The sequence below is a fragment of the Myxocyprinus asiaticus genome, chromosome 14 (assembly GCF_019703515.2).
Source record: "Myxocyprinus asiaticus isolate MX2 ecotype Aquarium Trade chromosome 14, UBuf_Myxa_2, whole genome shotgun sequence".
Lineage (NCBI taxonomy): Eukaryota > Metazoa > Chordata > Actinopteri > Cypriniformes > Catostomidae > Myxocyprinus > Myxocyprinus asiaticus.
This window is the reverse complement of record NC_059357.1, coordinates 46217769-46244596: the sequence shown is the minus strand read 5'-3', so window position 1 is coordinate 46244596 and position 26828 is coordinate 46217769.

Below are 26828 nucleotides of genomic sequence, written 5' to 3'. Positions count from 1 at the left end.
CGACTGACAATGGTGGGCTAGGCCTACACAAGATTGTGTTTTATTATTATGCATTCGGTCTCAGACATTTGGCTCGTCACTCCCACCTGAGAGAGCCCCTCCCTGGTTTTGTATTGAACAGGAAGTTTTTGCCTCTATTTCTCCATTTCAAAGCCTTTCTATCAATCTAAGTGGAGAAGTTAATTACACCCCGTTATTTCGCATTTGCACTCAGTATGGACAAAAGTGTCCAGAGTGTTTAATTCGGACATTTATTTAAATGTAGCTTCGAGCATATGTCTGACCCCAAAATTATATATTAATAAGTCCCCTTTCTGCTGGACAGAGTGGATTGTGAGGGAGGTTAATACGCTCGGTGACCTATATGAGAGTGGAGTGTTGAGATCCTTTGAAAATATGGTTCAACATTTTGTGATTCCCTGGTCTCAGTTCTTTAGGTATTTACAGCTGTGCCACCTTCTCTGTACTATTTTTGGGAGTAGCATACACCCTCCTAAAGCAGCAGATACTCTGGGAGTGGTGATTACTACTTTTGGAAAAGGTCATGAGGCAGTGTATTACTCCCTGATAATTCAGAGTCTGGGGGACGGAACTTCGGCTTCTCTCAAGAGATTATTGGAGAAAGATTTAAACTTGGTATTGGAGGAGGGAGTGTGGGCTAGGATTCTAAAAAACATCAAGTCTACATCTAGAGATGCAAGGGTGCGCCTTATGCAATTTAAGATTTTATATCAATTCTATTGGACCCCCTCTAGATTGTGTAGGCTTGGTCTTAAAGACACACCCACCTGCTGGCAATGTCAATCAGAAGATGGGGACACAACCCACGTGTTTTGGTGGTGTGTTAATATCCAAGAATTTTGGTTGAGGGTTCAGAGTTTTATGTGTGACGTATCGGGCACTCAAATTTCATTTTGCCCCAGACTCTGTATTTTAGGCGATGGGTTGGTCATTAATATAGGGGGTAAATACATAAAGAATTGGGTCCTGACCAGTGTTATGATCGGCAGATGGGTTATTCTTATGGGATGGAAATCAGCTGGAGCTGGAGAAAACAGGTGGTACTTCAAGCTTGAATTGCTCCGATGGTAGGAATATTCCATATTATGGTCCAGGGACATGATTAAATCTGTTATTTTTTTTAACGTGTTAATTTTTATATAATTAATCACACTGAATTAACTCATTAAATCGACAGCCCTTATTATGTATATTTACAATCAACATTTCTCTTGCTTCATCCACCATCTTGGATTTATTTTTCACAGTGCATTTTGGGATTGCCTACCTGGGGATGCTACCTTAGAAATTGGCCAAAACAAGATATCTTAGGAGACAGCATAATTAAGGTACTTAACTTTTGGAACAGCATTCACGTCAGAAATGCACCTACAGTATGATGCCTTAAAATGCTGCCTCCAGAGGCAGCTCACAAGGTTTTGGAACAGACCCTCTGTCATATGTGGTAGTCTGTTTTAGCAGTTTAAAAAAGCTGTTCTTGAGGTCAGAGAAGAGTGGTCTCACTAGCTAACACAGCATTTACACTTCACTTCACTGTTGTTTTTGAGACATTTGAGTAATGTAAGAAATCATACTGTCTAGTTTGTGTTTGTTTTAACTATGAACATTTGATCTTCCAGTGAAACTCTCTTGCTATAATCTGAAGAAACACATTAAATGTGTAACCTCGAAAACATTAACAAGAGACTATACAGAATTACAACCATCATATATTAGAGAGCCATAAGAGCTTATGAAGTCCTTCAAGCTGTGTTAGTTTTCTCTCCCAGTCATGCACTGTTACTTCGGAGTGCAATTGCTCTCTCTCTCTTTATTTTCATTGGCATTTAGAGAGTGAATGTGCTTTATTAAAACTGGAGTTTTCAGAGCACACACAGCGAGCATGAACTTTCTCGCTCAGTGCACACTAACATCATACATGCGCTCAGTATGAAAGCATTTCTTACTATAAACGCATGCCATCAAGGGGGCATTAAAGGAATATTCTAGGTTTACTACAACTTAAGCTCAATCGACAGCCTTTGTGGCATTATGATGCTTACCACAAAAATTTATTTTGACTCATCCCTCAATTTCATTAAAAAAAATAAATCTTGTGGGGGGCCTGGGTAGCTCAGCGAGTAAAGATGCTGACTACCACACCTGGAGTCACAAGCTCAAATCCAGGGTGTGCTGAATGACTCCAGCCAGGTCTCCTGAGCAACCAAATTAGCCCTGTTGCTAGGGAGGGTAGAGTCACTTGGGGTAATCTCCTCATGGTCGCTATAATGTGGTTCGCGCTCGGTGGGGCGCGTGGTGAGTTGTGCGTGGATGCCGCGGAGAACAGCGTGAAGCCTCCACATGCGCTATGTCTCTGTGGTAACGCGCTCAACAAGCCACGTGATAAAATGCACAGATTGATAGTCTTAGACGTGGAGGCAACTGAGATTCGTCCTCCGCCACCTGGATTGAGGCGAGTCACTACGCCACCACGAGGACTTAGAGCGCATTGGGAATTGGGTTTTCCAAATTGGGGAGAAAAAGGGGAGAACATAATTATTTTTTTTTAAATTCTCTGTAGTGTACTTGGTTCCAAGCATGTACAGAGGGGGTTGCTACAGTGGCCCGAGCAACTGCTCCTTTGCCCACATGGGCTAAGGTGCTACTCTGGGTGAAATATAGACTATAGGCTGACATTTATTCAATTATCAAATGATTAGTATACATCTGAAATTATGTGATTGTATTGTTGTGTTATAGTATATAAAATCTCGCTGCTTATTTTGGACTGGTTTACAACGGCTGTTAGATAATCGGGTCTACCAGACCTTCGTTATCATTTGTAATCAGTCAAATATTTCTCTGTTAGCACATCCTGTATGTCATTGAACATCTTCAGATAATGCCTTGACATTTTTTTTTCAGTTCTAAATTACCTTTATTTACTTTAAACAAGTCATCAAACATGCCTCTACAAGTGATAAAAAATGTGTGTTGGCGTGGAAGCTCGCATATGTGCAAATTTGCACTTTTCAGTTTAAACTGGACCCGAGTGATACGACCGACCCAGAAAACCACAATCTTTTCAACTTCAAAGTTTGCTCGAGTCATTCATGGCAACAATGAAAACATGGACTGATACCAGGAAATATATTGCAGATAAAAGTGAAATTCATCATTGTTTTTCAGTTCAGAATGATTATACTGTAGATTTGATAAATAAATATGTTTCTGATTTAATACTATCAGACTTTGGGTTTGTAAATTAAAATGAGCAATTTCTCATCCTAATTTTGTGTTCAGTTTTAAAGGGTGTATTAAGTTATCCAGAAAAGAGCAGTGAATGTTTTTCTCTTTTTAAGTGTTGTTGCTTTATTAATATTCCCTACAATTTTATATGTACAGATCAAATGCAATCTAAATGACTGTGGTTATTTATATAATAATTATTATATTAGTAGATAGCATGTGCCCCCTTTGTTTTTCCTTGATATTTTTAAAGCATTATAAAGTGAATCTGGACTTTATATGCGTCAAACGATCAAACGTTGTGCATGCGCTCTTTATATGTACAGCAATGGATTTAACAAATCGAAAATATTTGTCCTGCATAAAGTGAGATTTTGTCCAATATGTATATTAGATGAAATCATGTTTAATGATCCCAAAACAAATAAAAATGATTTAATTCACAAATTACACTGCCTTCGTTTAAGAAAAGTTTTTTTTTCTAATGTACAATCATTTACAGCTTTTTTCTCTGCTCATGAATGCAGCAAGCGATGTTGAAGATGTTATCTGCAACCACTAATCTAGAGTCAGTTTTTTTACGTTTCACTTCTCGTTAAGGTGTGGATTTGGCTTTGGGAAACTAACCAGCAGTTATGTGCCACTTTATCCCGAAGCAGAAATCGAAAGCTGGTCGATTAAGTGAGATAATTCCACTATGAAATTCTCTATGCAAGAGCGGAAATCTTTACTAATACAATAGAGGCATGAAAGCAGAATGCTCCGCCTGCAAATTAGGACACACTGATCTGCAAGATCATATATGTTTATTGGCTTTGATGCAGGGATTTTTTGTGTGTGTTCGCCGGGATTCAAGGAAAAATGCTTTGCCAATATACAGTATTATTAATCTTACATATTCAATTGAGGGTGCTCTAACGTTCGCAACCCTGCAGAACCGGGCTTGCATCTAGCTGGCAGCTGCACTGACATGATGGCAAAACAACAAGATACATTACTTATCTATTAATTTATTATCGAATTGTAGTGTGGCCTACTAGCTCACCTTTTGCTGCACTACCATGTTCACGTAGCACATCCTCCTGCTCTCAGGCAATGTGACGCGTACGATTCCAAAAGGAATATTTGCTAATTCTCACAGTCTCTCCACACTCCCTTTCAATTTCCTCATTCTTAGCTTTGATTTATACTTTGCATTTATTTAGGCTATAAGGTTTGCAACTTCACTAAAACAATGTTAGAGCTCATAACCTCAGGCCTATTGCTTATTTTGCAGATTCTCAAACCAGCATATCACGAAATGTATTCTGGGTTGAGCGAGTGGCACTGAGCGGCCTAAGCGAGCGGACTGGAATCTTCAAAAAGGCGCTCTCTGCTCAGGTGGAATTATCACTGCTCCACTCAACGCTCCACTCACATGCTCTGCTGTGGACTGTAGGCCAATGCTAGGCTTATGTTTAATAATATGGAAATAAACAAAATATTGCCTTCTAAAGCCACTTTTTGTATTATCTTTTCAATAATTTTCTCGTCTGTCACAATGATGTAATGCAATTTAATTATCTGAATTATTATATTTTGAATACACTGTATATATATATATATATATATATATATATATATATATACACACACAACAGTTAGTTCCGGTCCTCAAATCTGATTGGACGAGAGACGTTCCATGAGCACTGATGATCTCATACCATCAGCATACTCTGCTTGTGTTCGTGCCGTTCTAAAATAAAGTGTAAGAGCAGTGCATATGTGTTAAGAGTTACTGCATATGTGTCTCTTACATGTATTTTTTGTTTACATTACATATGTTTGCCAGCAGTTGGTGGCAAAAGATCCAGTTGATGAAGTGAAGTGAATCTGCGTCAGTCAGTGATTACATACAACAGCTCTACGTGATCACTCGTATTACTACTACACTACTAATGCTAGGAAATAGCTGAGAGACACAACAGACTGATTAATTACACAAACTCGTGGTGCTTACCTCTTACCAGACTTTCCACATTGGAGAGGACGTGCTGTTTAAAATGGTGGAGGAGACTGCGGTTTCTGTAGTGAACGACTCTTGCGCACTGGCTACCACGAAATAGGGACAAATACCCCCGCTTGGACGGCTACTTTTCCACTGAGAAAGCTGACAGCATCTCTGCTTGGGCGTTGCAACAGGTGATCGCATATGCTCCATCTCTCTCTCTCTCTCTCTCTCTCTCTCTCTCTCACACACACACACACACACACACACACACACACACACACACATCCTTGTTTATCCACTAACTGGTTAGAAACAGCACAAGCCATGATACTATTTCTGAATTGACATTTTTGAATTACTAATGAAGGCTTGGACGCATCATTTGGTTTGAACCAGCAACGGCAGATTCTGATCCGTCGTGTAAGAAAGTAGTCCCATGCACAAATGCGGCCGAATCACAGCAGCGCTGATGTAGGGCCATATCGCACTCTTGCTCGTGTGATATTGCTTACATTTATATAGTGGTGGCACGTGCATTTTAAGTCTAGGCCTTCAGTGGATTCATGCCATTAAGAAAACACAGTTTCACAATAAATAAGACGCCGTATGGACATCATACATTATGTCGCAGCCAACTAATAATACCAACTGATATAGTAAAAACACGTCCATGCATGAAAGCCAAAACTTGAAACGACTCTGAATGCGCAAGTAAGCCTAATTTTAACTGCAGCATGATTGTTTTGTGAAATGAACGTCTCCCGAACTGACATTCAAAAATCATAATTTTTCTTATGAATCTACCAAGGAGGTCTATAATACCTAGAAAAAGCTATCTAATAATATTTGTGATTTTAATGTAGCTTGCAGGTACAAGGTTACTTTTCGAAACTTGAACCGCAACTGAATGCACAAACCAGCGTAATTTACAACTAGAAAACTCCTGATGCAAAAAGCACTTACCAGTTTACAAATCAGCCCTCCTTTCCTGTATGATTAATTAAGGCAATCACACGGTCATGCAGAACATCTCTGGTTTTTCAGTCCATAAAGATCTTTCTCAATTGCGATAACGGCAGTGATGACAGCAGGCTCTTCAGCTAGATCTCGCGCTCTTCGCTTTCAAATTACGTACATCACTTAAAGCGTGACCGCATCACTCAAGGCCAGCTAGAAGGCCTTGACTGGGACATATCCTAAAGACCACACCCACCAAGAACAAATAAATCAATCTGATTGGCTGATTAATCTGACACTCTAACTTTAGATGCCTATTCACTTGCGCTGATGAGGGATTCTGTAGAAATACTGCAGGCCTTACGGGGTGGAGTTCAGACACACGCATGGCTTTGGCATGCGGTTTGTGAAATAGCCATCATGTTTTGTTTCTAAGCATCAAGGAATAAATTGTGATTGGATAAACTTTTCCCCTATTCGTTTATAGATGAATTAGGAGTGGCAAGGGATTGAAAATTCATAGGCAAAAAGGTTAATGAGAATGAAAGGATGAAAAAATATTTATTTATCAGGCATGTTAGGCCAGCAGAGGAGGCTTTGCTGGCCTTGCGAATTCGCCACTGATATATATATATACTGTTTATATAGAACAGAATAACATCTCAGAATTTACAATATGTCGAACCTTGAGCCAGATAGGCTACAACAGCAGAAGTCCATGTTGGGTTCCACTTCTGTCAGCCTAGAACAGAAAGCTGAGGATGCAGTGGGTCTACCATCTGTGTACAACAGCAGAAATCTAGATTAATCAGACCAGGTGATGTTTTTCCAGTCTTTAACTGTCCAGTTTTGGTTGAGCATGTGTCCACTGCAGCCTCAGTTTTCTGTTCTTGGCCGACAGAATTGGTTCCCGACGTGGTCTTCTGCTGTTGTAGCCCATCCGCCTCAAGGTTTACAGAGTGGTTATCTGAGTTACCGTAGCCTTTCTGTCAGCTCGAACCAGTCTGGACATTCTCCATTGACCTCTCTCATCAATAAGGCATTTCCATCCAGAGAACTGCCACTCCCGGATGTTTTTTGTTTTTGGCACCATTCTGAGCAAATTCTAGAGACTGTTGTACATGAAAATCCCAGGAGATCAGCAGGTATAGAAATACTCAAACCAGCCCATCTGGTACCAACAAGCATGCCACGGTTGAAATCACTGAGATTTTTTTCCCCCATTCTGATAGTTGATGTGAACATTAACTGAAGCTCCTGACCCATATCTGCATGATTTTATACATTACTCTGCTGCCACACGATTGGCTGATTAGATAATCGCATGAATAAGTAGATGTACAGGTGTACCTTATAAAGTGGCTGGTGAGTGTATATATATATATATATATATATATATATATATATATACAGTGGTGTGAAAAAGTGTTTGCCCCCTTCCTGATTTCTTATTTTTTTGCATGTTTGTCACACTTAAATGTTTCAGATCATCAAACAAGTTTAAATATTAGTCAAAGATAACACAAGTAAACACAAAATGCAGTTTTTAAATGAAGGTTGTTATTATTAAGGGAAAACAAAATCCAAACCTACATGGCCCTGTGTGAAAAAGTGATTGCCCCCTAAACCTAATAACTGGTTGGGCCACCCTTAGCAGCAACAACTGCAATCAAGCGTTTGCGATAACTTGCAATGAGTCTTTTACAGCGCTGTGGAGGAATTTTGGCCCACTCATCTTTGCAGAATTGTTGTAATTCAGCCACATTGGAGGGTTTTCGAGCATGAACTGCCTTTTTAAGGTCATGCCACAGCATCTCAATAGGATTCAGGTCAGGACTTTGACTAGGCCACTCCAAAGTCTTCATTTTGTTTTTCTTCAGCCATTCAGAGGTGGACTTGCTGGTGTGTTTTGGATCATTGTCCTGCTGCAGAACCCAAGTTCGCTTCAGCTTGAGGTCACGAACAGATGGCCGGACATTCTCCTTCAGGATTTTTTGGTAGACAGCAGAATTCATGGTTCCATTTATCACAGCAAGTCTTCTAGGTCCTGAAGCAGCAAAACAGCCCCAGACCATCACACTACCACCACCATATTTTACTGTTGGTATGATGTTCTTTTTCTGAAATGCGGTGTTACTTTTACGCCAGATGTAATGGGACACACACCTTCCAAAAAGTTCAACTTTTGTCTCGTCAGTCCACAGAGTATTTTCCCAAAAGTCTTGGGGATCATCAAGATGTTTTCTGGCAAAAATGAGACGAGCCTTAATGTTCTTTTTGCTCAGCAATGGTTTTCGTCTTGGAACTCTGCCATGCAGGCCATTTTTGCCCAGTCTCTTTCTTATGGTGGAGTCATGAACACTGACCTTAACTGAGGCAAGTGAGGCCTGCAGTTCTTTGGATGTTGTTATGGGGTCTTTTGTGACCTCTTGGATGAGTCGTCGCTGCGCACTTGGGGTAATTTTGGTCAGCCGGCCACTCCTGGGAAGGTTCACCACTGTTCCATGTTTTGCCATTTGTGGATAATGGCTCTCACTGTGGTTCTCTGGAGTCCCAAAGCTTTAGAAATGGCTTTATAACCTTTTCCAGACTGATAGATCTCAATTACTTTCTTTCTCATTTGTTCCTGAATTTCTTTGGATCTCGGCATGATGTCTAGCTTTTGAAGATCTTTTGGTCTACTTCACTTTGTCAGGCAGGTCCTATTTAAGTGATTTCTTGATTGAGAACAGGTGTGGCAGTAATCAGGCTTGGGTGTGGCTAGAGAAATTGAACTCAGGTGTGATAAACCACAGTTAAGTTATGTTTTAACAGGTGGGGCAAACACTTTTTCACACAGGGCCATGTAGGTTTGGATTTTGTTTTCCCTTAATAATAACAACCTTCATTTAAAAACTGCATTTTGTGTTTACTTGTGTTATCTTTGACTAATATTTAAACTTGTTTGATGATCTGAAACATTTAAGTGTGACAAACATGCAAAAAAATAAGAAATCAGGAAGGGGGCAAACACTTTTTCACACCACTGTATATATATATACGTATTTATACTGTATATAGGAAATTTTGAAAATATTTTTGTAGATTCACCCTAAGAAATCTGAGCTGTGCCAGGATCCTGCCCTGTTTCTTTTGGTTCTGTTTTTACACTTGATTTTTGGTTTGTTTTGGTTACCATGTGTTCTCTTTGCCCCTCCCCACACATGGCCCTCGCCATCTCACTGCCACCTCAATCAAATGCCTCTCTCTGTGTGTGTTCACTTCTATTCTTCTAATCATCCTGATTTCATCTCGGCTCTTGATCGCAGTTTGTCTTAGTGGCAAGAATGTTGTTCACAGTTCGCTAGCATTTATATAGAAAGAGAGCAGAAACGGTTTTCTCTGAGGCTGTGATAGTGGAGGAGAAGGAGGCACAGAATTATCCATTCCTTTAGTTGGATGCCATCATCCCAGAACCCCAAACCCCTGCAAATAGGCCACTTGAGGTCAATTTTCTAGTTGCTTTGAAGACTCTCTGACACATACATGAAAAAGAGTCTCTCAGCAGTAATGTGACAATTAAGAATGTGACAGTGGTGAATTCTGCAATATGCTGCTTTAGAATAAATTGTATTATGAAATTTGCAATATATTGAATCAAACTCAGTTGAACTGATTTGAATTCATTTTAAGTGAATCAAATCAAATTTTAGACAGCACTGCATACACTCTGAGTGCGCTTACATGCACAATTTTACACTATTATGCTTAGCGGACAACGTGTGTGGTCATGTAATTGCCTTTTAACGCAGTTTCTTGCATTGTTTGCTGTGCATGTAAACGTGCCAACCCTCACATGGGGCTAGCTAGATTGGGACAAAATGGTAGCTTGTAGTTGTTAATGAATTTACAGTATATTTCCCATAAATTAAGAAAATCTATATTTAATATTTATTTCTTACAATAACTTTGGTAACAGAGTTAAATGGTTGAGCTTGGCAAATGCTGTGAACACTAGAATTTGAGTAAATATATTCTTGGGTGTCACACTTTTAAAGAATATTACTTTTTTTAGTAAGGGCATATCATGCTGCAAGAGGGTAGCATGCAAAATTATTATTATTAAATAAATATTTAATTAATTCAAATTGTATTTAATTTACTAATGAGTTGAAAATTAATGCAACATATTAATGTAGACTAGGTAAGTTGGGACAGCACTCGAAGTAGCACCATTCCTTTGACATCAACATGACAAGGAAAGTAACAACACAAGTGAGTCAAGACATTACAGTAATGAATATAAACCCAAAATGGCATAATCCCTCATTTTAATCTCCCTATAATAGTCTGTTTTTCGTTGTATTGTGACAAATTATTAATTATGGCATTGTATGTTTTTGATTATTATAATCAAAGTTAGTATATACGTTATTATATATTAATATATAAGTATGAATAAGTGTATTTATTAAACATATATATGTTAAAATGTTCACTGTTTGGCAAGTATTGCAAGAAAGTCACCCTTTTTATTCATGTTGTTATAACCGCATTTCAGTGATTTATAATACATTTGTAAATTACTTATTAGTCATTAATGAACACCTTTATAAATCTTTAACAAAGGGAACATTAATGTAATGTGTTAATAAGATTTCTCTTTAAAAATAAATGGGATTTGAGCCTCTGATGCTTTAAGACAAAAGTACATTAATCCGGATACATTTGAAAATGCCGTTTTCATTTTCGAAATGTTCTCCGTTCACACTGCCATTTTCAAGTGTTTTCCAAAAGTTCCTCGTCCACACTGAAACGTATGAAAACTCTTAAATCCCTATACTGTGCATGCCAAAAATCACAGTTCCATGTACGGTCTGAAATGCAATTGTCCTCGTGTTTCGTCGCTGGACAGCAATTCCGAGTACACTTCCCGTGCCTGTGAAGGAATGCAATGTAAATATTGTACAAAGTAACATTTATCTTTAACAACGGCATCAACGTGAATAACAGGTACAACAACTCTGCTAAAACATGGGCCGCCATCTTGATTGTTTTGGTTTGATTGGATCACATGACTGCGTAACATGACAACAAATACGTCATAGTTTTCAGATATCTCTGTTTTCCCTGTCCACACTACAACGTAAAGATGGCGTTTTCAAATGTATCCACTTGGGAAAGTGTTTTCGAAAAGCTCAGTTTTTGCTGTCAAAAACGGCATCTCAGTGTGGACGGAATGCCAAAACTTAGACAAAAATATGTGTTTTAAAAAAAAAACATGCATTAGTGTGGACGTGGCTTCGGTGTTTAAATTGAGGGGGTGGGGTCTGGGTAGCTCAGCGAGTATTGATGCTGACTACCACCCCTGGAGGTGCAAGTTCGAATCCAGGGCGTGCTGAGTGACTCCAGCCAGGACTCCTAAGCAAACAAATTGGCGGGGTTGCTAGGGAGGGTAGAGTCACATGAGGTAACCTCTTTGTGGTCGCTATAATGTGGTTCTTGCTCTCGGTGGGGCGCGCGGTGAGTTGTGCATGGATGCCACGGAGAATAGCGTGGGCCTCCACACGCGCTACATCTTCTGGGTAACGCACTCAACAAGCCACGTGATAAGATGTGCGGATTGACGGTCTCAGACGTGGAGGCAACTGAGATTCATCCTATAACACCACGAGGACTTGCAGCGCATTGGGAATTGGGCATTCCAAATTGTGGAGAAAAGGGGAGAAAATAAATTAAATTAAATTAAATTAAAATATTGAGAAGGGGCTGGGGGCTGGGGGCTTGGTCCTGGACCCCCCATAAAAGTTAAGGGGGTAAAAAATATAACTTGGGGGTCCCCTGGTGTCATTAAATCTAGAACACTAGAAAACATAAATATAGACTTTTTTTTTTTTAACGCAACATTGTCCATTTTTTGTCCCAGTTTTCGTAAATAATCCAAATTTGGGGAGCCCCCAAGAGCTCTGACTCAATTCGAACACTGGACAAACTAATTGGACACCAAAGTGTACTGTAGTCATGGAAAGTGTCATTTGTACATTCAAGGTATTTATCATTTTTCTAGGAACTTGATCTAGAAATGACTGAAGCTCAGTGTGAGCAGATAAAATGTGCCTCTGATAGCATCTACTGAAAATCATCAAGTCTTCACAAGCTCAGGTAATCGTGGCACTTCTGTTTGTCTTTCCTCTAAGAATGGGAATCTGCTATCTGCTTTGACAAAGCTCAGCTCTTTCCTCAACTGACAGGCTGTGCGTTTGGTTTTAATTGAGCAGCAGTTTCATCAGCCCAAATGGAAAGCACATGTTGAAACCTCACACCTGCTTCTGATCAGCTACTGAGAAAGACAAGCACACAATGAAGCGCCCAGAGCAACAGAACAGAGGAGATCCCTCAGTCATTTCAGGAGAAATTCATCTCAACATCTTTTATTAGTCATTATTTAGCCATTTGGCACAGTTCAGGAATTAACATTTGTTTGAAGCACATTACCTTTGACACTGGAGATCATATCTGTAGTAGTTTTCTTTTCAACCACTAGAGGAAGACCTGCACTGAGTTAGAGTCAACAAAGCTTTATTAGCACGATTGTCAGCATTTACAATATTGCCAAAGTATATATAGTACTTAAAATATTGAAATAGACAATACAGAGAATATATGTGGTGAATTAAATAAAAGTGATACTTGAAGTGTAAGAAAAAGCCGAAGTAAAAAATGTAAATATCAAATACTTTTAATTTATAACACTCATAGCTCAATAAAGGGATAGTTCACACAAAAATTTGAATTATCTCATCATTTACTCACCCTCATGCCATTCCAAATGTGTATGATTTTCTTTTTTCTGCTGAACACAAACAAAGATTTTTAGAGGAATATTTGAATTATCTCATCATTTACTCACCCTCATGCCATTCCAAATGTGTATGATTTTCTTTTTTCTGCTGAACACAAACAAAGATTTTTAGAGGAATATTTGAACTCTGTGTGTCCTCACAATGCAAGTGAATGGGTACCAAAATGTTGAAGCTCCAAAAGGACATAAAGGCAGCACAGAAGTACTCCATATGACTCCAGTGGTTTAATCCATATCTTCAGAAGTGATATGATAAGTGTGGGTGAGTAATTTTTTTCTGTAAATTCTTCTCCCTGCCTAGTAGGTGGCAATTTGCATGAAGAATGTGAATCAGCAAAAACATAAGAAGAATGTGAAAGTGAAAGTGGAGATTGATAGTTAAAAAGTGACTTAAATATTGATCAAATTTTGGTCAGCATTCATTGCATTGTATGGACCTAAAGAGCTGATACTGTATGTTCTTCTAAAAATCTTTGTTTGAGTTCAGCAGAAGAAAGAAAGTCATAAATCTATGATGGCATGGGGGTGAGTAAAGGCGAAGAGAATTTTCATTTTTGGGCGAACTATCCCTTTAAGGACTCAAATTCATACAAATGTAATTTAAAGGACACTACAGCAATCTGAGTCACAGAGCTCTCATGAGCATGGAATCAAGCACATAGATAAGCTCCAAGGCTGCAAACTTTTAAAGAAACTGACGCCATGGGAATACTGTGACTCAAGGTTCGTATAATTTTCTCTCAGTTATAAACATGTGTAGTGTCTTGTTAAATGTCCACAGCTGAAAGTTGCCCATTTGTAGAGTGTCCTAATCATTAGCTTTATAGCTAACCTGGCTGACTGTATGAGTCTGCTATTTTAATTTTAACCAAATTTCTTGACTGAAATGTGTCATCAGAACCTTTACTCTTAATGTTACATGGCAGATCCAAACAGATACACTACTAGACACTACAAAATCAGTAGTACAGATAGTGCCTTTATAAAACATGAATCATATTAGATGATCTTAGGAGCACAAACCGTAAATTAATACCCTATAATACAGTGTACAAGATCTGCTATGCCAATAATTTGGTTTCACATGATGTTAATGTATTTAATAAAAGCAGTTGTAAGGTAATATTTATTAGAATTTTACATTTGAGCACTTTTGTGTGAATGTTTTAGGAGGTACTACTATTACAGGGTCCCTTTCTAAAATACAGCATCATGTTCTGACTCATTAGTTATTGCCATCTTTTTCAGATGTTCCCCTGTGTACTGCCCATCAACATTTAGCACCTGCTCCAAAACTCAGTGGTTCCAGCTCCAATACAGGACACCTTTTAAAATGTGTAATATGAGATTCTTTATTTTTCTGTTATGTCAGATTTATTTTAAGTTACAATGTCATGTCTTGAAATGAAAGTGCAATACAACATTTAAATAAACCGTAACATTGTCTTTGGGTTGACTTACTTAAAAATGAAAATTCTGTCATTTACTCAAATCAGGCCGAAATGAAAGCGAGGCTGTCAGTCCCTATCATAATTCCTGATGTCTCCTTTTGAGTTCCCCCCACAGAAGAAAGTCAGTCGTTTGGTTTTAGAACAACATGAATGAGTATTAATGATGACTCATTTGACAAAATATTTTTTGTCATTTAGTTGACAAATCTTTTACTGAGGTCTATTATGGCATTTTGAGGAAAATAGGTTTTAAAGAGTGTCTATTTTTAACACTTTAAAGCAAGTCTTTAGCTACAAATTACAGGTTTTGATGACACATTTCAGTCAAAAAACCTGGTTAAAATTAAAATAGCAGACTCATACAGTCAGCCAGGTTAGCTATAAAGCTAATGATCAGGACACTCTACAAATGGGCAATTTTCAGCTGTCGACATTTAACAAGACACTACACATGTTTATAACTGAGAGAAAATGATACGAACCTTAAGTCACAGTATTCCTCTGATGCTGTCCGTTTCTTTAAAAGTTTGCGGCCTTGGAGTTTATCTGTATGTGCTTGATTCCATGCTCATGAGAACTGTGACTCTGGTCCCGCCCTAATAGTAAAACAAAGCGTGATTGGTTGAAGATAGAACGTGCTACGATTGGTCCGAGTAATGTGGCCATTATCTGATTGGCTTGAGTAGATGATGGGTGGAGTCCACCTGTTTGTAGATTTGTGTGCAGGTCTTGACACAAGATTTGTTTCAAAATCAACAAATGCATGTAGCGATCCAAAAATGCACAGGAAGTGATCCACAAATATTGAGGTTACAGAGAGACACTTACAATGGAAGTGAATTTGGCCAATTTTTGGAAGGTTTAAAACCAGAAATGTGAAGCTTATAATTTTATAAAAGCACTTATATTAATTCTTCTATTAAAACACATGTATTATTTGAGCTGTAAAGTTGTTTAAATCGTCATTTTTACAGTCGTTTTAGGATTTTAGGTTTTGTTGACATTACATCGTCAATTTTACATCAATTTAAATTTTATTAAAAATTATATAACTTTTAGGAATGCACCGATGTATCGTCTGCCGATATTTATCGGCCAATTAATGACCAAAATAAAACAACTGGCAAATCATACACTTTGAAAACAGCAAACTTTGACTTCTGAGACATTGGTATGGTATCCATTAAGGCTGCACGATTTATTGAGTTAAGTTTGAAATCGCAATAAGGTCTTATGCGATTATAAAAGCTTGAAAGGCTGCGTTTGAAAATAGACTGCAATAAGCTCTTCAGTCAGCATTGCGTAAGCAAGCGGCACCCTCTGGGTGGCATTTTCAATTATCCATTATTCCACTATAGAATTTAAAAGGGCATTTTGGTCTTTTGATAACTTTTTATTTTTAATTGATGTGGTTGACATTTCAGTGGAATTGTCCAACATAATATGTTTGCATAATATTAATTTTTGATGTTCTATTATATACAGTACAAACATGTAAAATGTGAGTTCTGTTATTTTGAACTACAAAAACAGAAGTGCAAAAATGTTTTAGAATGATAAAATAAACTTTTTTCTTTACATCAAGCATCATGCTATGATATTTAGTGATTTTTCAGTATTTGTTTTCTATTTATCTTTCATTGTGGCTTTTTTAAAAATTTGGCATGTCATGTGTTCGTGATCCAATCCATGTTCAATGGAAATTACTTATTGTTAGAACAAAAGCTTTTGTACCTCTTTGTATGTTTTTTAAAACACAATTCCTGAGCAAAACAGTGATCTGATAGCAAAATAAGGTAAGTGGCAAAATATTGGTATCGGTATCGTCCAAAAAGTTTCATATCGGTACATCCATAATAACTTTATATAGAAAAGGTTAGCAAGTGGTTTTATCACTCTAAATCATGTTAAGCCACATGTTGTTTTCGTCTTGTGGCTATACATTTGAAACAGCGTATATTTTAATGTTTACTGATAGGTAAATTTACATACTGTCAGAGTATGTACCGTATTTGATAGGGTTTTTACTTTCTGGCTGTTAATAAAGTACATTCATAGGTATACAGGTGAATAGTATGAATACATTCCTTGACACACTTCATCTGGAAACATGGGCATTGTCCTGTGACCCAAACGTACTGAATGATGTAGTAACAACTGCAAAAATCATTAGCTCTGGTTTTGCCATTCAACCAAAATGAACAACTTTCCTGGTATATATAACTTTTACAGTTGAAAAGAGCCACCTGACTCGTGGTTCTCTAAGGTTTTTAAGCGTTTATAATATGACAGCTCCTTGGCTCCTGTGGTCTTATGGGATAGTATCCTAAACTGTCCACTGGTTGCGCACTTCAGAATTTTCCGTAGGTATTTTTTGCCTACTGTATCATGAATACTAAGCATTCAGACATCCTCTTCATTTAACATGCTGCTTTTGGCATACAATATAGTAGGAAAGTAGGCATATTGGGATGTGGATGGCCATTATTTTTGCAATTCCATTTGTTGATAATGGTGTGGAAATTACACGCTTTTCCTTTCAGTTCAGAATTTTGCCCAACCCTGCTGTGGACATTCCTTTATGGTGACCATAAATATAGAGAGAATATCATAATAACCTTCAGTGTTCTCCTTCCCCCTCCAGTTTCACTGTCCACATCTGGTTTGACCATCGATACGCCCCCCCGCCCACACCTCATCAATCGTACGTGTCATCATTACCACAGTCTCCCTCATTGCCAAAGTAAGCTGTGACACATAGACGTGAAAATGATAAATGGATTTTTCCAGACAGGAAACGCCAGTCGAGGAGACACCCAGTGTACTCTCATCTCCACTGTAATTTTTCACTTGCGTTCCCCCTGCCATGCTCTCCACCAGCACTGTCATCGATCTGTAGACTGAGAACAGCAAAATCACATCGAGATACCACATAGAAAGTACGTTTCTCCTGTTTTGTTCTGGTCTTCATCTCAAGCTCGTGTGAGATGCATGTCGCCCACCAGCCACGGCCCAAATTCCTCGGCAGGGTGGACCTGATGTCGGTCGACACAAATAATAGTGAGAAAACACCAAAAACTGGCCATCTTCTCATTTCACTCTGTCTATATTTAAACTGTGCATTGATTTGAGAGGAATGGTCAACCAGACTTTTCCAACGTATGGAAAACATCCACATCTGCAGATATGATATCCCTTCGAAATCGAGAGTTCCTGGCAAATTTGCCACAAACTTGCCGCAGATTTGCTACTGATAATTTTCACATGCAAATGAGCTTTTTGGCAAACCTGCGGCAAATTGTCCATTGTTGCCAAAGGTTTGCTGCAAGTTCACCACTAGCGGTGAAGAGCTGCAAACTTCTAGCAAACATTTGCAGCGAATCACAAGCTCATTTGCATATGAAAATAATTTGCGGCAAATTTGTGTCAAGTTTGCAGCTAGTTTAGATTTTTTGTAAGGGATGTCTCTGCTGTTTTATAGTACCATTGTGAGCAACGATCCCTACAGGATGAAAACACAAATTATTGATTTTAAACTTTTAACTGCAGAAGGATAAAGATGAGTACACTCTTCAAAAGATCTATAAAAGAACTTTAGTGGTTCTTTGCAGTACCTTAAAGACACCGTGAATTCAAAAAGCATGGGGCCTGCAAAAAAATAAAAAATAAAATAAAAAAAACTGCATTGATGACATCATCTCCTGGTCAATAGCATATATACATTTTTGTCCAATAAAATGTTATAACACAGATAGAAAAATTATTCATCAGCTGTTTCCAGACTAATTTCACTGTGAATTCAGCAACAGCTAGTCAAAAGTTCTTCAGCTGAAACCAGTCTGTGATAACTGTAATTCAAACCACTGACCCTAGTTGCTAGGGGTGTAACGATCTATCGATCTGGACCGATGCATTGATACAATGACCAACGGCCTTCCAGCGATATCGTTACGCATGTGACCCATTTGAATTTTACATGAGAATTTGCTATTTTAAAGTACAATGGAGCAGTTCAACCATCATGTGAAACGTCTTGACAACGCCGACATTCTGAACAGCACTAACGAGGAAAAGTGAAACACCTGCTCTGCACTAGCATCAGTTATAAGACTTTACACATCTACACATCAACACCATTACTAACATTTATCCCAGTTAACTGTAATATAATTTTTCATTACAACTGTGGAATTTGTAGCCAAGAAAACCGCAGATAGCACGGATAGTTGGAAACAAGTCATGGGTATGTAAGTACTTTGAATTGGACTAAACTTAAAAATTAGCTGTCATCAAACGAGTGATGATCAATTGTGTGTGACTTTATTTTTTTAATTATTTATATGTATAATTTTTTTCTAAAGAACCTTATTTTGTTGTGGATGTCCCAATGTATATACAGAGAGCTGAATAAAATAATCAAATTATATTTTGGTTGCATTTGAGGGCAAAAAAAATAATATAATTGATTGTGTAAAATAGGCACATAATATTGGAATATCGATCGCAGGCCTCTGAATCGAATCGAATCGTATTGCGGCAGACTTTGAATTATTGACAAATATATTTCAAAATATATTTTTTTTTTTGTCCATTTTGCATTTACACCATAGGTGCAGATTTAGGTAGGTATGGTATGGACATGTCCCTACCAATTTTTAGAAAATCAGACATGTCCCCACCAACATATTTTACCACATAGAAAATACTTTGTTTCTGTTACTTTTCTTAGCGCTGTTCAGGATGACATTTTTGTTTACTGCATAAATATTATATATATTGAAATAATTTTCTGGAGATCACACGGGTGAATTTCCATTTGTATTTGAGGTCCAATCCTTGAAATTTATAGATTTATACAAGCATACTTTTTGTGTACAAATATTTTCTGTCTAAGAAAAAAAAAAAATCCTGAGTTTTGCATTCAGCCCAGTGGAAGATTCTGTATTTACGGCTGGTAAGCACCCTCTAAAGAAAGACATATTTGAATTTGAATGACTGTGCCAGGAAAGGGGTGAAATATGTGGGAGTGAGGGGAGTTGGAAAGTAGAAATGGGGTAAAATGTAAATTCTCCCCATAATTTGTCTGTCTTGAGGTGTCATTTTGGACAAGTAACTTGTTCATTTAGCCCACCTTTTGTTTAGATTTCCATTTGTTTAATGCTGTATAATACAGTTTACAGAATGTCACTTAATGTCCCTTGGATACCATTGTGTTTCTAATGTAGATCTACAAAAAACCATTGAATTTGATTTTGACACAATAATCTTAGGTTTATTGCATCACATATTGTCATCATATAATCCAACAAGTTTTTCCACATAAGGCATTTTTCCTCCATAATCTGTTCCACATATGTTTGTGGAAATAAATAAGGTTCTCCTGTGGCATTAGGCTAAAAAACTCTTTTTGGTTCTAAGTGCAACTCTTATTTTTTAAGAGGATTGAAGTATAAATCTCTGATAAATCTACTTTTATTACTTCTTCCTGAAATAAACGACACCCCCCTCCACCTTCCTACCTGCCAGATTTTCTGTCCCACTCAATTATTTATTTAAGGGTGAGACTACTTATAGCAAGTCATTCCACAAAGAGGAATAAAGATCTAAAAAAAGTATTTGCAATATAAACTCAGCAAAAAAAGAAACGTCCTCTCACTTTCAACTGCTTTTATTTTCAGCAAACTTAACATGTGTAAATATTTGTATGAACATAAAAAGATTCAACAACTAAGACATAAACTGAACAAGTTTCACAGACATATGACTAACAGAAATGGAATAATGTGTCCCTGAACAAAAGGGACACATAACACATTATTATAAAAGTAACAGTCCACCAGCTGCATTAAGTACTGCAGTGTATCTCCTCCTCATGGACTGCACCAGATTTGCCAGTTCTTGCTGTGAGATGTTACCCCACTCTTCCACCAAGGCACTTGCAAGTTCCCAGACATTTCTGGGGGGAATGGCCCTAGCCCTCAACCTCCGATCCAACAGGTCCCAAACGTGCTCAATGGGATTGAGATCCGGGCTCTTCGCTGGCCATGGCAGAGCACTGACATTCCTGTCTTGCAGGAAATCACGCACAGAACGAGCAGTATGGCTGGTGGCATTGTCATGCTGGAGGGTCATGTCAGGATGAGCCTGCAGGAAGGGTACCACATGAGGGAGGAGGATGTCTTCCCTGTATCGCACAGCGTTGAGATTGCCTGCAATGAAAACAAGCTCAGTCTGATGATGCTGTGACACACCGCCCCAGACCATGACGGAACCTCCACATCCAAATCGATTCCGCTCCAGAGGACAGGCCACAGTGTAATGCTCATTCCTTCGACGATAAACACAAGTCTGACCATCACCCCTGGTGAGACAAAACCGCGACTCGTCAGTGAAGAGCACTTTTTGCCAGTCCTGTCTGGTCCAGCGATGGTGGGTTTGTGCCCATAGGCGATGTTGTTGCTGGTGATGTCTGGTAAGGACCTGCCTTACAACAGGTCTACAAGCCCTCAGTCCAGCCTCTCTCAGCCAGTCTGAGAACTGATGGAGGGATTGTGCATTCCTGGTGTAACTCAGGCAATAGTTGTTGCCATCCTGTATCTGCCCCACAGGTGTGATATTCGGATGTACCAATCCTGTGCAGGTGTTGTTACACGTGGTCTGCCACTGCGAGGACGATCAGCTGTCCTTCCTGTCTCCCTGTAGCACTGTCTTAGGCGTCTCACAGTACGGACATTGCAATTTATTGCCCTGGCCACATCTGCAGTCCTCATGCCTCCATGCAGCATGCCTAATGCACGTTCACGCAGATGAGCAGGGACCCTGGGCATATTTCTTTTGGTGTTTTTCAGAGTCAGTAGAAAGGTCTCTTTAGTGTTTTTATAACTGTGACCTTAATTGCCTACCATCTGTAAGCTGTTAGTGTCTTAACGACATGTTCAATAATTGTTCTATGGTTCATTGAACAAGCATGGAAAACATTGTTTAAACCCTTTACAATAAAGATCTGTAAAGTTATTTGGATTTTTACAAAATTATCTTTAAAATACAGTGTCCTGAAAAATGGACGTTTCTTTTTTTTTGCTGAGTTTAGTTTTATAAACAAATGGCTTCATTGAAATGATGGGGTAAGAAGGGTTTGATCAGTGTATACTGTCAGTGACTGTTCTAAAATCTAGTGAGCTGCCTACATAGGCAGCCATTAAAGGGATCTAAGGCACACTCCTGATGCGATGGCTGTTCCAAAAAGGTTGACAGCATAGTTATGCAGCCTTCTAAGATACCTACTTTTGGCACAATTCGAAGGCAGCATCACATTTACTTTGCCGTTAAGGCAATCTCAGTGAAAACAATCACCAAAGATGATGATAATTTTTTTCTTTTTCTTTAAAGATTAAAACTAAACTCACTGAGCACTTTATTAGGAACACTTGGTCTTAATAAAGTGCCCAACGTGGTCTTCTGCTGTTGTAGCAAGGTTCAATGTGTTGTGCATTCTGAGATGCTATTGTGCTCACTACAAATGCACAGAGCGGTTATCTGAGTTACTGTAGCCTTTCTGTCATCTCAAACCAGTCTGGCCATTCTCCGTTGACCTCTCTCAGCAACATGGTGTTTCCATCCGCAGAACTGCCGCTCACTAGATGTTTTTTGTTTTTGGCACCATTCTGAGTAAATTTTAGAGACTGTTGTGTGTGAAAATCCCAGGAGATCAGCAGTTACAGAAATACTCAAACCAGCCCATCTGACACCAACAATCATGCTATGGTCCAAATCACTGAGATCACATTTTTCCCACATTCTGATGGTTGATGTGAACATCAACTGAAGCTCTAGACCCTTATCTACATGATTTTATGCATTGCACTGCTGCCACACAATTGGCTGAAGGTAGGTGTATAGGAGTTCCTAATATAGTGCTCAGTGACTGTATACCTACAATAGAATTATTTTAATACCGAAAAGTCACGAAACAAAACACAATTTTACCCAATATTTGTGTATGCTATGTATTTTTATTTTTATTGTGAATCACACCATTATTTAGCTAAGCATTACACTAATGCCAAACTCTTGTAATCAGTTGTGAGTCAAGTCTCTTATGTGCACTATGTGATGAGCAATATTAGTATGATATGATTTACAGCCACGTAGAGCATAGTCAGTAACAAATGTGGTTCCATTCCATTTAAAGGAATAGTTCACCCAAAAATGAAAATTCTCTCATTATTTACTCACCCTCATGCCATCCCAGATGTGTATGACTTTCTTCTGCAGAACACAAATTAAGATTTTTAGAAAAATATCTCAGCTCTGTAGGTCCATACAATGCAAGTCAATGGTGTTCAGAACTTTGATGTCCACGAAGGACATAAAGGCAGCACAATAGTAGTTCAGATGACTCCAGTGCTTAAATCCATATCTTCAAAAACAATATGATAGGTGTGGGTGGGAAACAGTATATCAATATTTAAGTCCTTTTTTAACTATTAGTCTCCATTTTCACATTCATTGTGCATATCACCATCTACTGGGCAGGAAGGAGAATTTATAGTAAAAAAAGGACTTAAACGTTGATCTCTTTCTCATCCACACCTATCATTTTGCTTCTGAAGATATGGATTTAACAACTGGGGTTGTATGGATAAATTTTATGCTGCCTTTATGTGCTTTTGGACCTTCATAGATCTGGCCATCATTCACATGCATTGTATTGACCTACAGGGTTTAGATATTCTTCTAAAAATCTTTGTTTATGTTCGACAGAAAAAAGAAAGCCTGGGATGACATCTGGGTGGCATAAGGGTAAGTAAATGATGAGATAATCTCTTTTAGGATGCTGCCTAAGAAGCCGCCTATGTTGGCAGTAGACAGCAAGGCAGCTCACTAGGTTAATGAACTGAACGTGAAGGTCTTTCCCTGTCTTCAAATATCCTCATTTTTCATTACGAGGCTGTACAGTGGCTCATTTTTCTCAGGATACTCTGAATAAGTCATTGTTGTATCCACCAGGCCTTCTACATGACAATGCAGCCTATTGACTGTTGATTTTTGAGGTTTATTGGTTTTTGATCTGAATGGGACATTGTCCTTCAATATGCAAAACTGGAACTGAGATGAATAGAAAGGACGGTTTAGCATTATTCCCCTAAAGCTACATTGTATATTTTGTGGTTTGGCATTTTCTTGCTGTATACAGTAAGCTAGTTTGCTTTTCTGAACATCACCAATGTATCAGGGTTTCCATTAGCTGGTAATACTGTTTATTGACCATTAAAAAGTCCCAGTGCCAAAAAAATTCAAACATTGTCAGACACAATGTCTGGTAAAAATGAATGTGAAACCAGTCCCATCCCAATGAAGACAGCGCTTCACTGCCATTGAGGTTCAACTTTCCCGTCAGCTTGTTAAGTCCTAATTCTTTAACTACAGTTAGTGGTATCCCAAATAGACCAAACTGGCAAAAGTAGCCTGTGTCATTTCCATCTCTAGTGTCACATTAATGTGGTTCACTAGAGCCTTAAGTTGTAGAGAAATGCTAGACAGTTCAACTTTTTAGTAGCCTTGCACTCTGATTTAGTTTTTGATTGTTTTTTGTACTAGATGCTAATTCCACAACTGATTTTTTTCTTTCTTTTTAATGCTGTGGAAAAGCAACTATAATTTTTCTACCTGAAAACAACACACACGTACTGATTAAGAAAATGATTTTAGTATTGCATACTGTCTATAAGGGCTAGGATATCCTCATTATGGTTTTATGAGGTGAGAAACCACAATGATGGTTTACCATTGTTTTTATAAAAATCTGTGATGTTGCGGAACTGGATATACTGCATAATAAAAATAATATATTGTATTATGTTATTATTTGACTAACAGAATTGTTTCCCTGCCTTCGGCCCTAGACAGCTGGGATAGGCTCCAGCACTACCTGCGACCCTACACAGGGTAAGCAGCTATAGAAGATGGATGGATGGATATTATTATTAAACTGTTTAATGTATAAAAATCTGTCTTGAGGGAGCTGTGAGGCATGTTGATACAGTGCTAGGATCACCTAAGTCACGAACCCTCTGAAATAGTTTTAAAGATTTCATTCACTTGCTTTGTTTCATTTATAAACAAGGCTATTTTCTAGGGGGAAAACAACTGTACTAAATATAATTTCAAAAGCCAGCATAATCCCGAAAAATGCTTTCAGGCCTGTTGATAGGATTGACTCAAGTGGCTCTCAACCGCCTCGTGATATCCTGGTTAAAAATAATACAAAAATGTTTGCAGCTACTGACCTCAACCTGATTGAGGCATCAAAGGAACAGTTCACCCAAAATTATAATTCTGTCATAACTGTTGTTCCAAACCTGTATCACTTTCATTTTTATGCAAAACACAAAAGGATATGTTTTAATGGATATCGTGGGCTGTCTTAAAAAAGTGAATGTGCAAATCAACGTTTATGAGATTTCTTCCATCAGAACAGGAGGTTAAATTATATTTAATTCTGTGTCACTAGAAAATAGTGACGTGACATTCTATCATGTTGGATATTGAATTACATTGAATAGAATTGTTATTGTAACGTTGCTAGCAGTAACAGGCAGATGAAGACAATGAAGTTTATTTACAAAATGAAATCCAAAACAAACAAACAAACAAACAAACAAACAAACAAACAAACAAACAAACATTAACAACACAACTTGACTACATTACACCAAAACAATACCTAACATCTGACAAGGGCAAACATGAGGGCTTAAATACATGAACATGGGCAAACACATGACAATGACAACCAATCAACAGACAGAACCAATGAACAAAAACCAATGATGAGACCTGTAAACAAGATAACAAGACTAATAAACTTTAACAAATGAAAAGACAAGACTGCTTACAAGATACTCAAACAATGAACCAATGAAAACAAGACACGTGTACAGGGGAAATCACATGACAAGAACACATGACTATAAAACAGGAACTAAACTATCAAAATAAAAGACATGAACTCATGAACTAGAATTAAACGTGAAACAAAAACAGATTTATACGTGACAGTTATGGACTCTTTTCACACTTCTGCATTCATGAAGAAGGCGGCGTCATAGTTGGGTAAACTATGGTGGCGATCGGGAAGAACAGTAATAACCAGTGCCACTACAGTGTTCCTATTTGCACAAATTCTAAAAGAAAATGGAAAAACAGATTTGCGTTTCCATGAATTTCCAAAAGATGCTGAACTTAGTACAAGATCGGTTGGTTCTGGCAATTTAACGTGAAGAAGATAACTTCGTTATTAAATGGAGAAGCACTTTCGTCTGTGGACGGTATTTTCAAGATGATGACTTACAATAGTGACTCACAGGTGGAATTTGAAATCTTAAATCTTCTTGCCCTTGCCCCTTTTCTTAATTTTAAATTATTAAATGTTTCTAATATTTTGGTTGATCTATTCAATGATGCATCTTCCCTCTGTGTTTAGGTGAAAAAGCCTTTAATTTAAATATAAATGATAGAAGTCAAAGCAGAATGATGAAAATGCACTTTAACCATATTTGGTAAAGGGTAAATGTTTGTTAAATAAGCATAGTAATTATAATTGTCCAGAAGAACTACAAAATGCAAAGTAATATTTTTTTTTCCATTGTTTTTCTCCGTGTGTGCTCTTTAAAGTGTTAAGATGGAAAGGTAGACTACGGATCAACGCACATACACCAGACTCAAATGAAGGCTTAAATGAATATGTGTAACAGCTCACTAGCCAAAGTTTTCCCTGCAGAGCTCTTTGGGCCTTCCTCAGGCTGTCTGCAGAGTCCGAAACAACCTTTCATTCACATATGTGGCTTTCAAACCATTTGTCTCTTTTGTTCAGATTTAGTCAGCTGATCTGGGCTAAAATGGGCACACTGTGATGCAGTGGTGGACTGGGCATTGGGAGAACTGGGACTTTTCCCTGTGGGCAGGTCGCGAAATGGGGCCGCCGCGTTATGCAGAACGTGCCACAAAATGGCACCGCGATATGCGGAAGGGGGCAGTGATATGCAAAAAAGGACATGGACTCTTTTTATAGATTAGAAAGTTACTGAAGCTCAGAACCGCTCTAGTTCTGCTGCGGGCTAATGAAGAAGCAATGCAAAAATCAGGGGAAATGGGCCCCTTTTTCTGAATACTTGATTGTGACTTGTCAATCGCAGCATTCTGCAGTCAAAGATTTTGTGTACAACAAAACTGTATACCAGGGGTCGGCAACCATTTTGACATGGAGTGGCATTTTTTTCCTGGTCTATGGCCGTAACCGAAAGTGAAGCGCTGCCGGCTCGTGATGCGCGAATGGCTT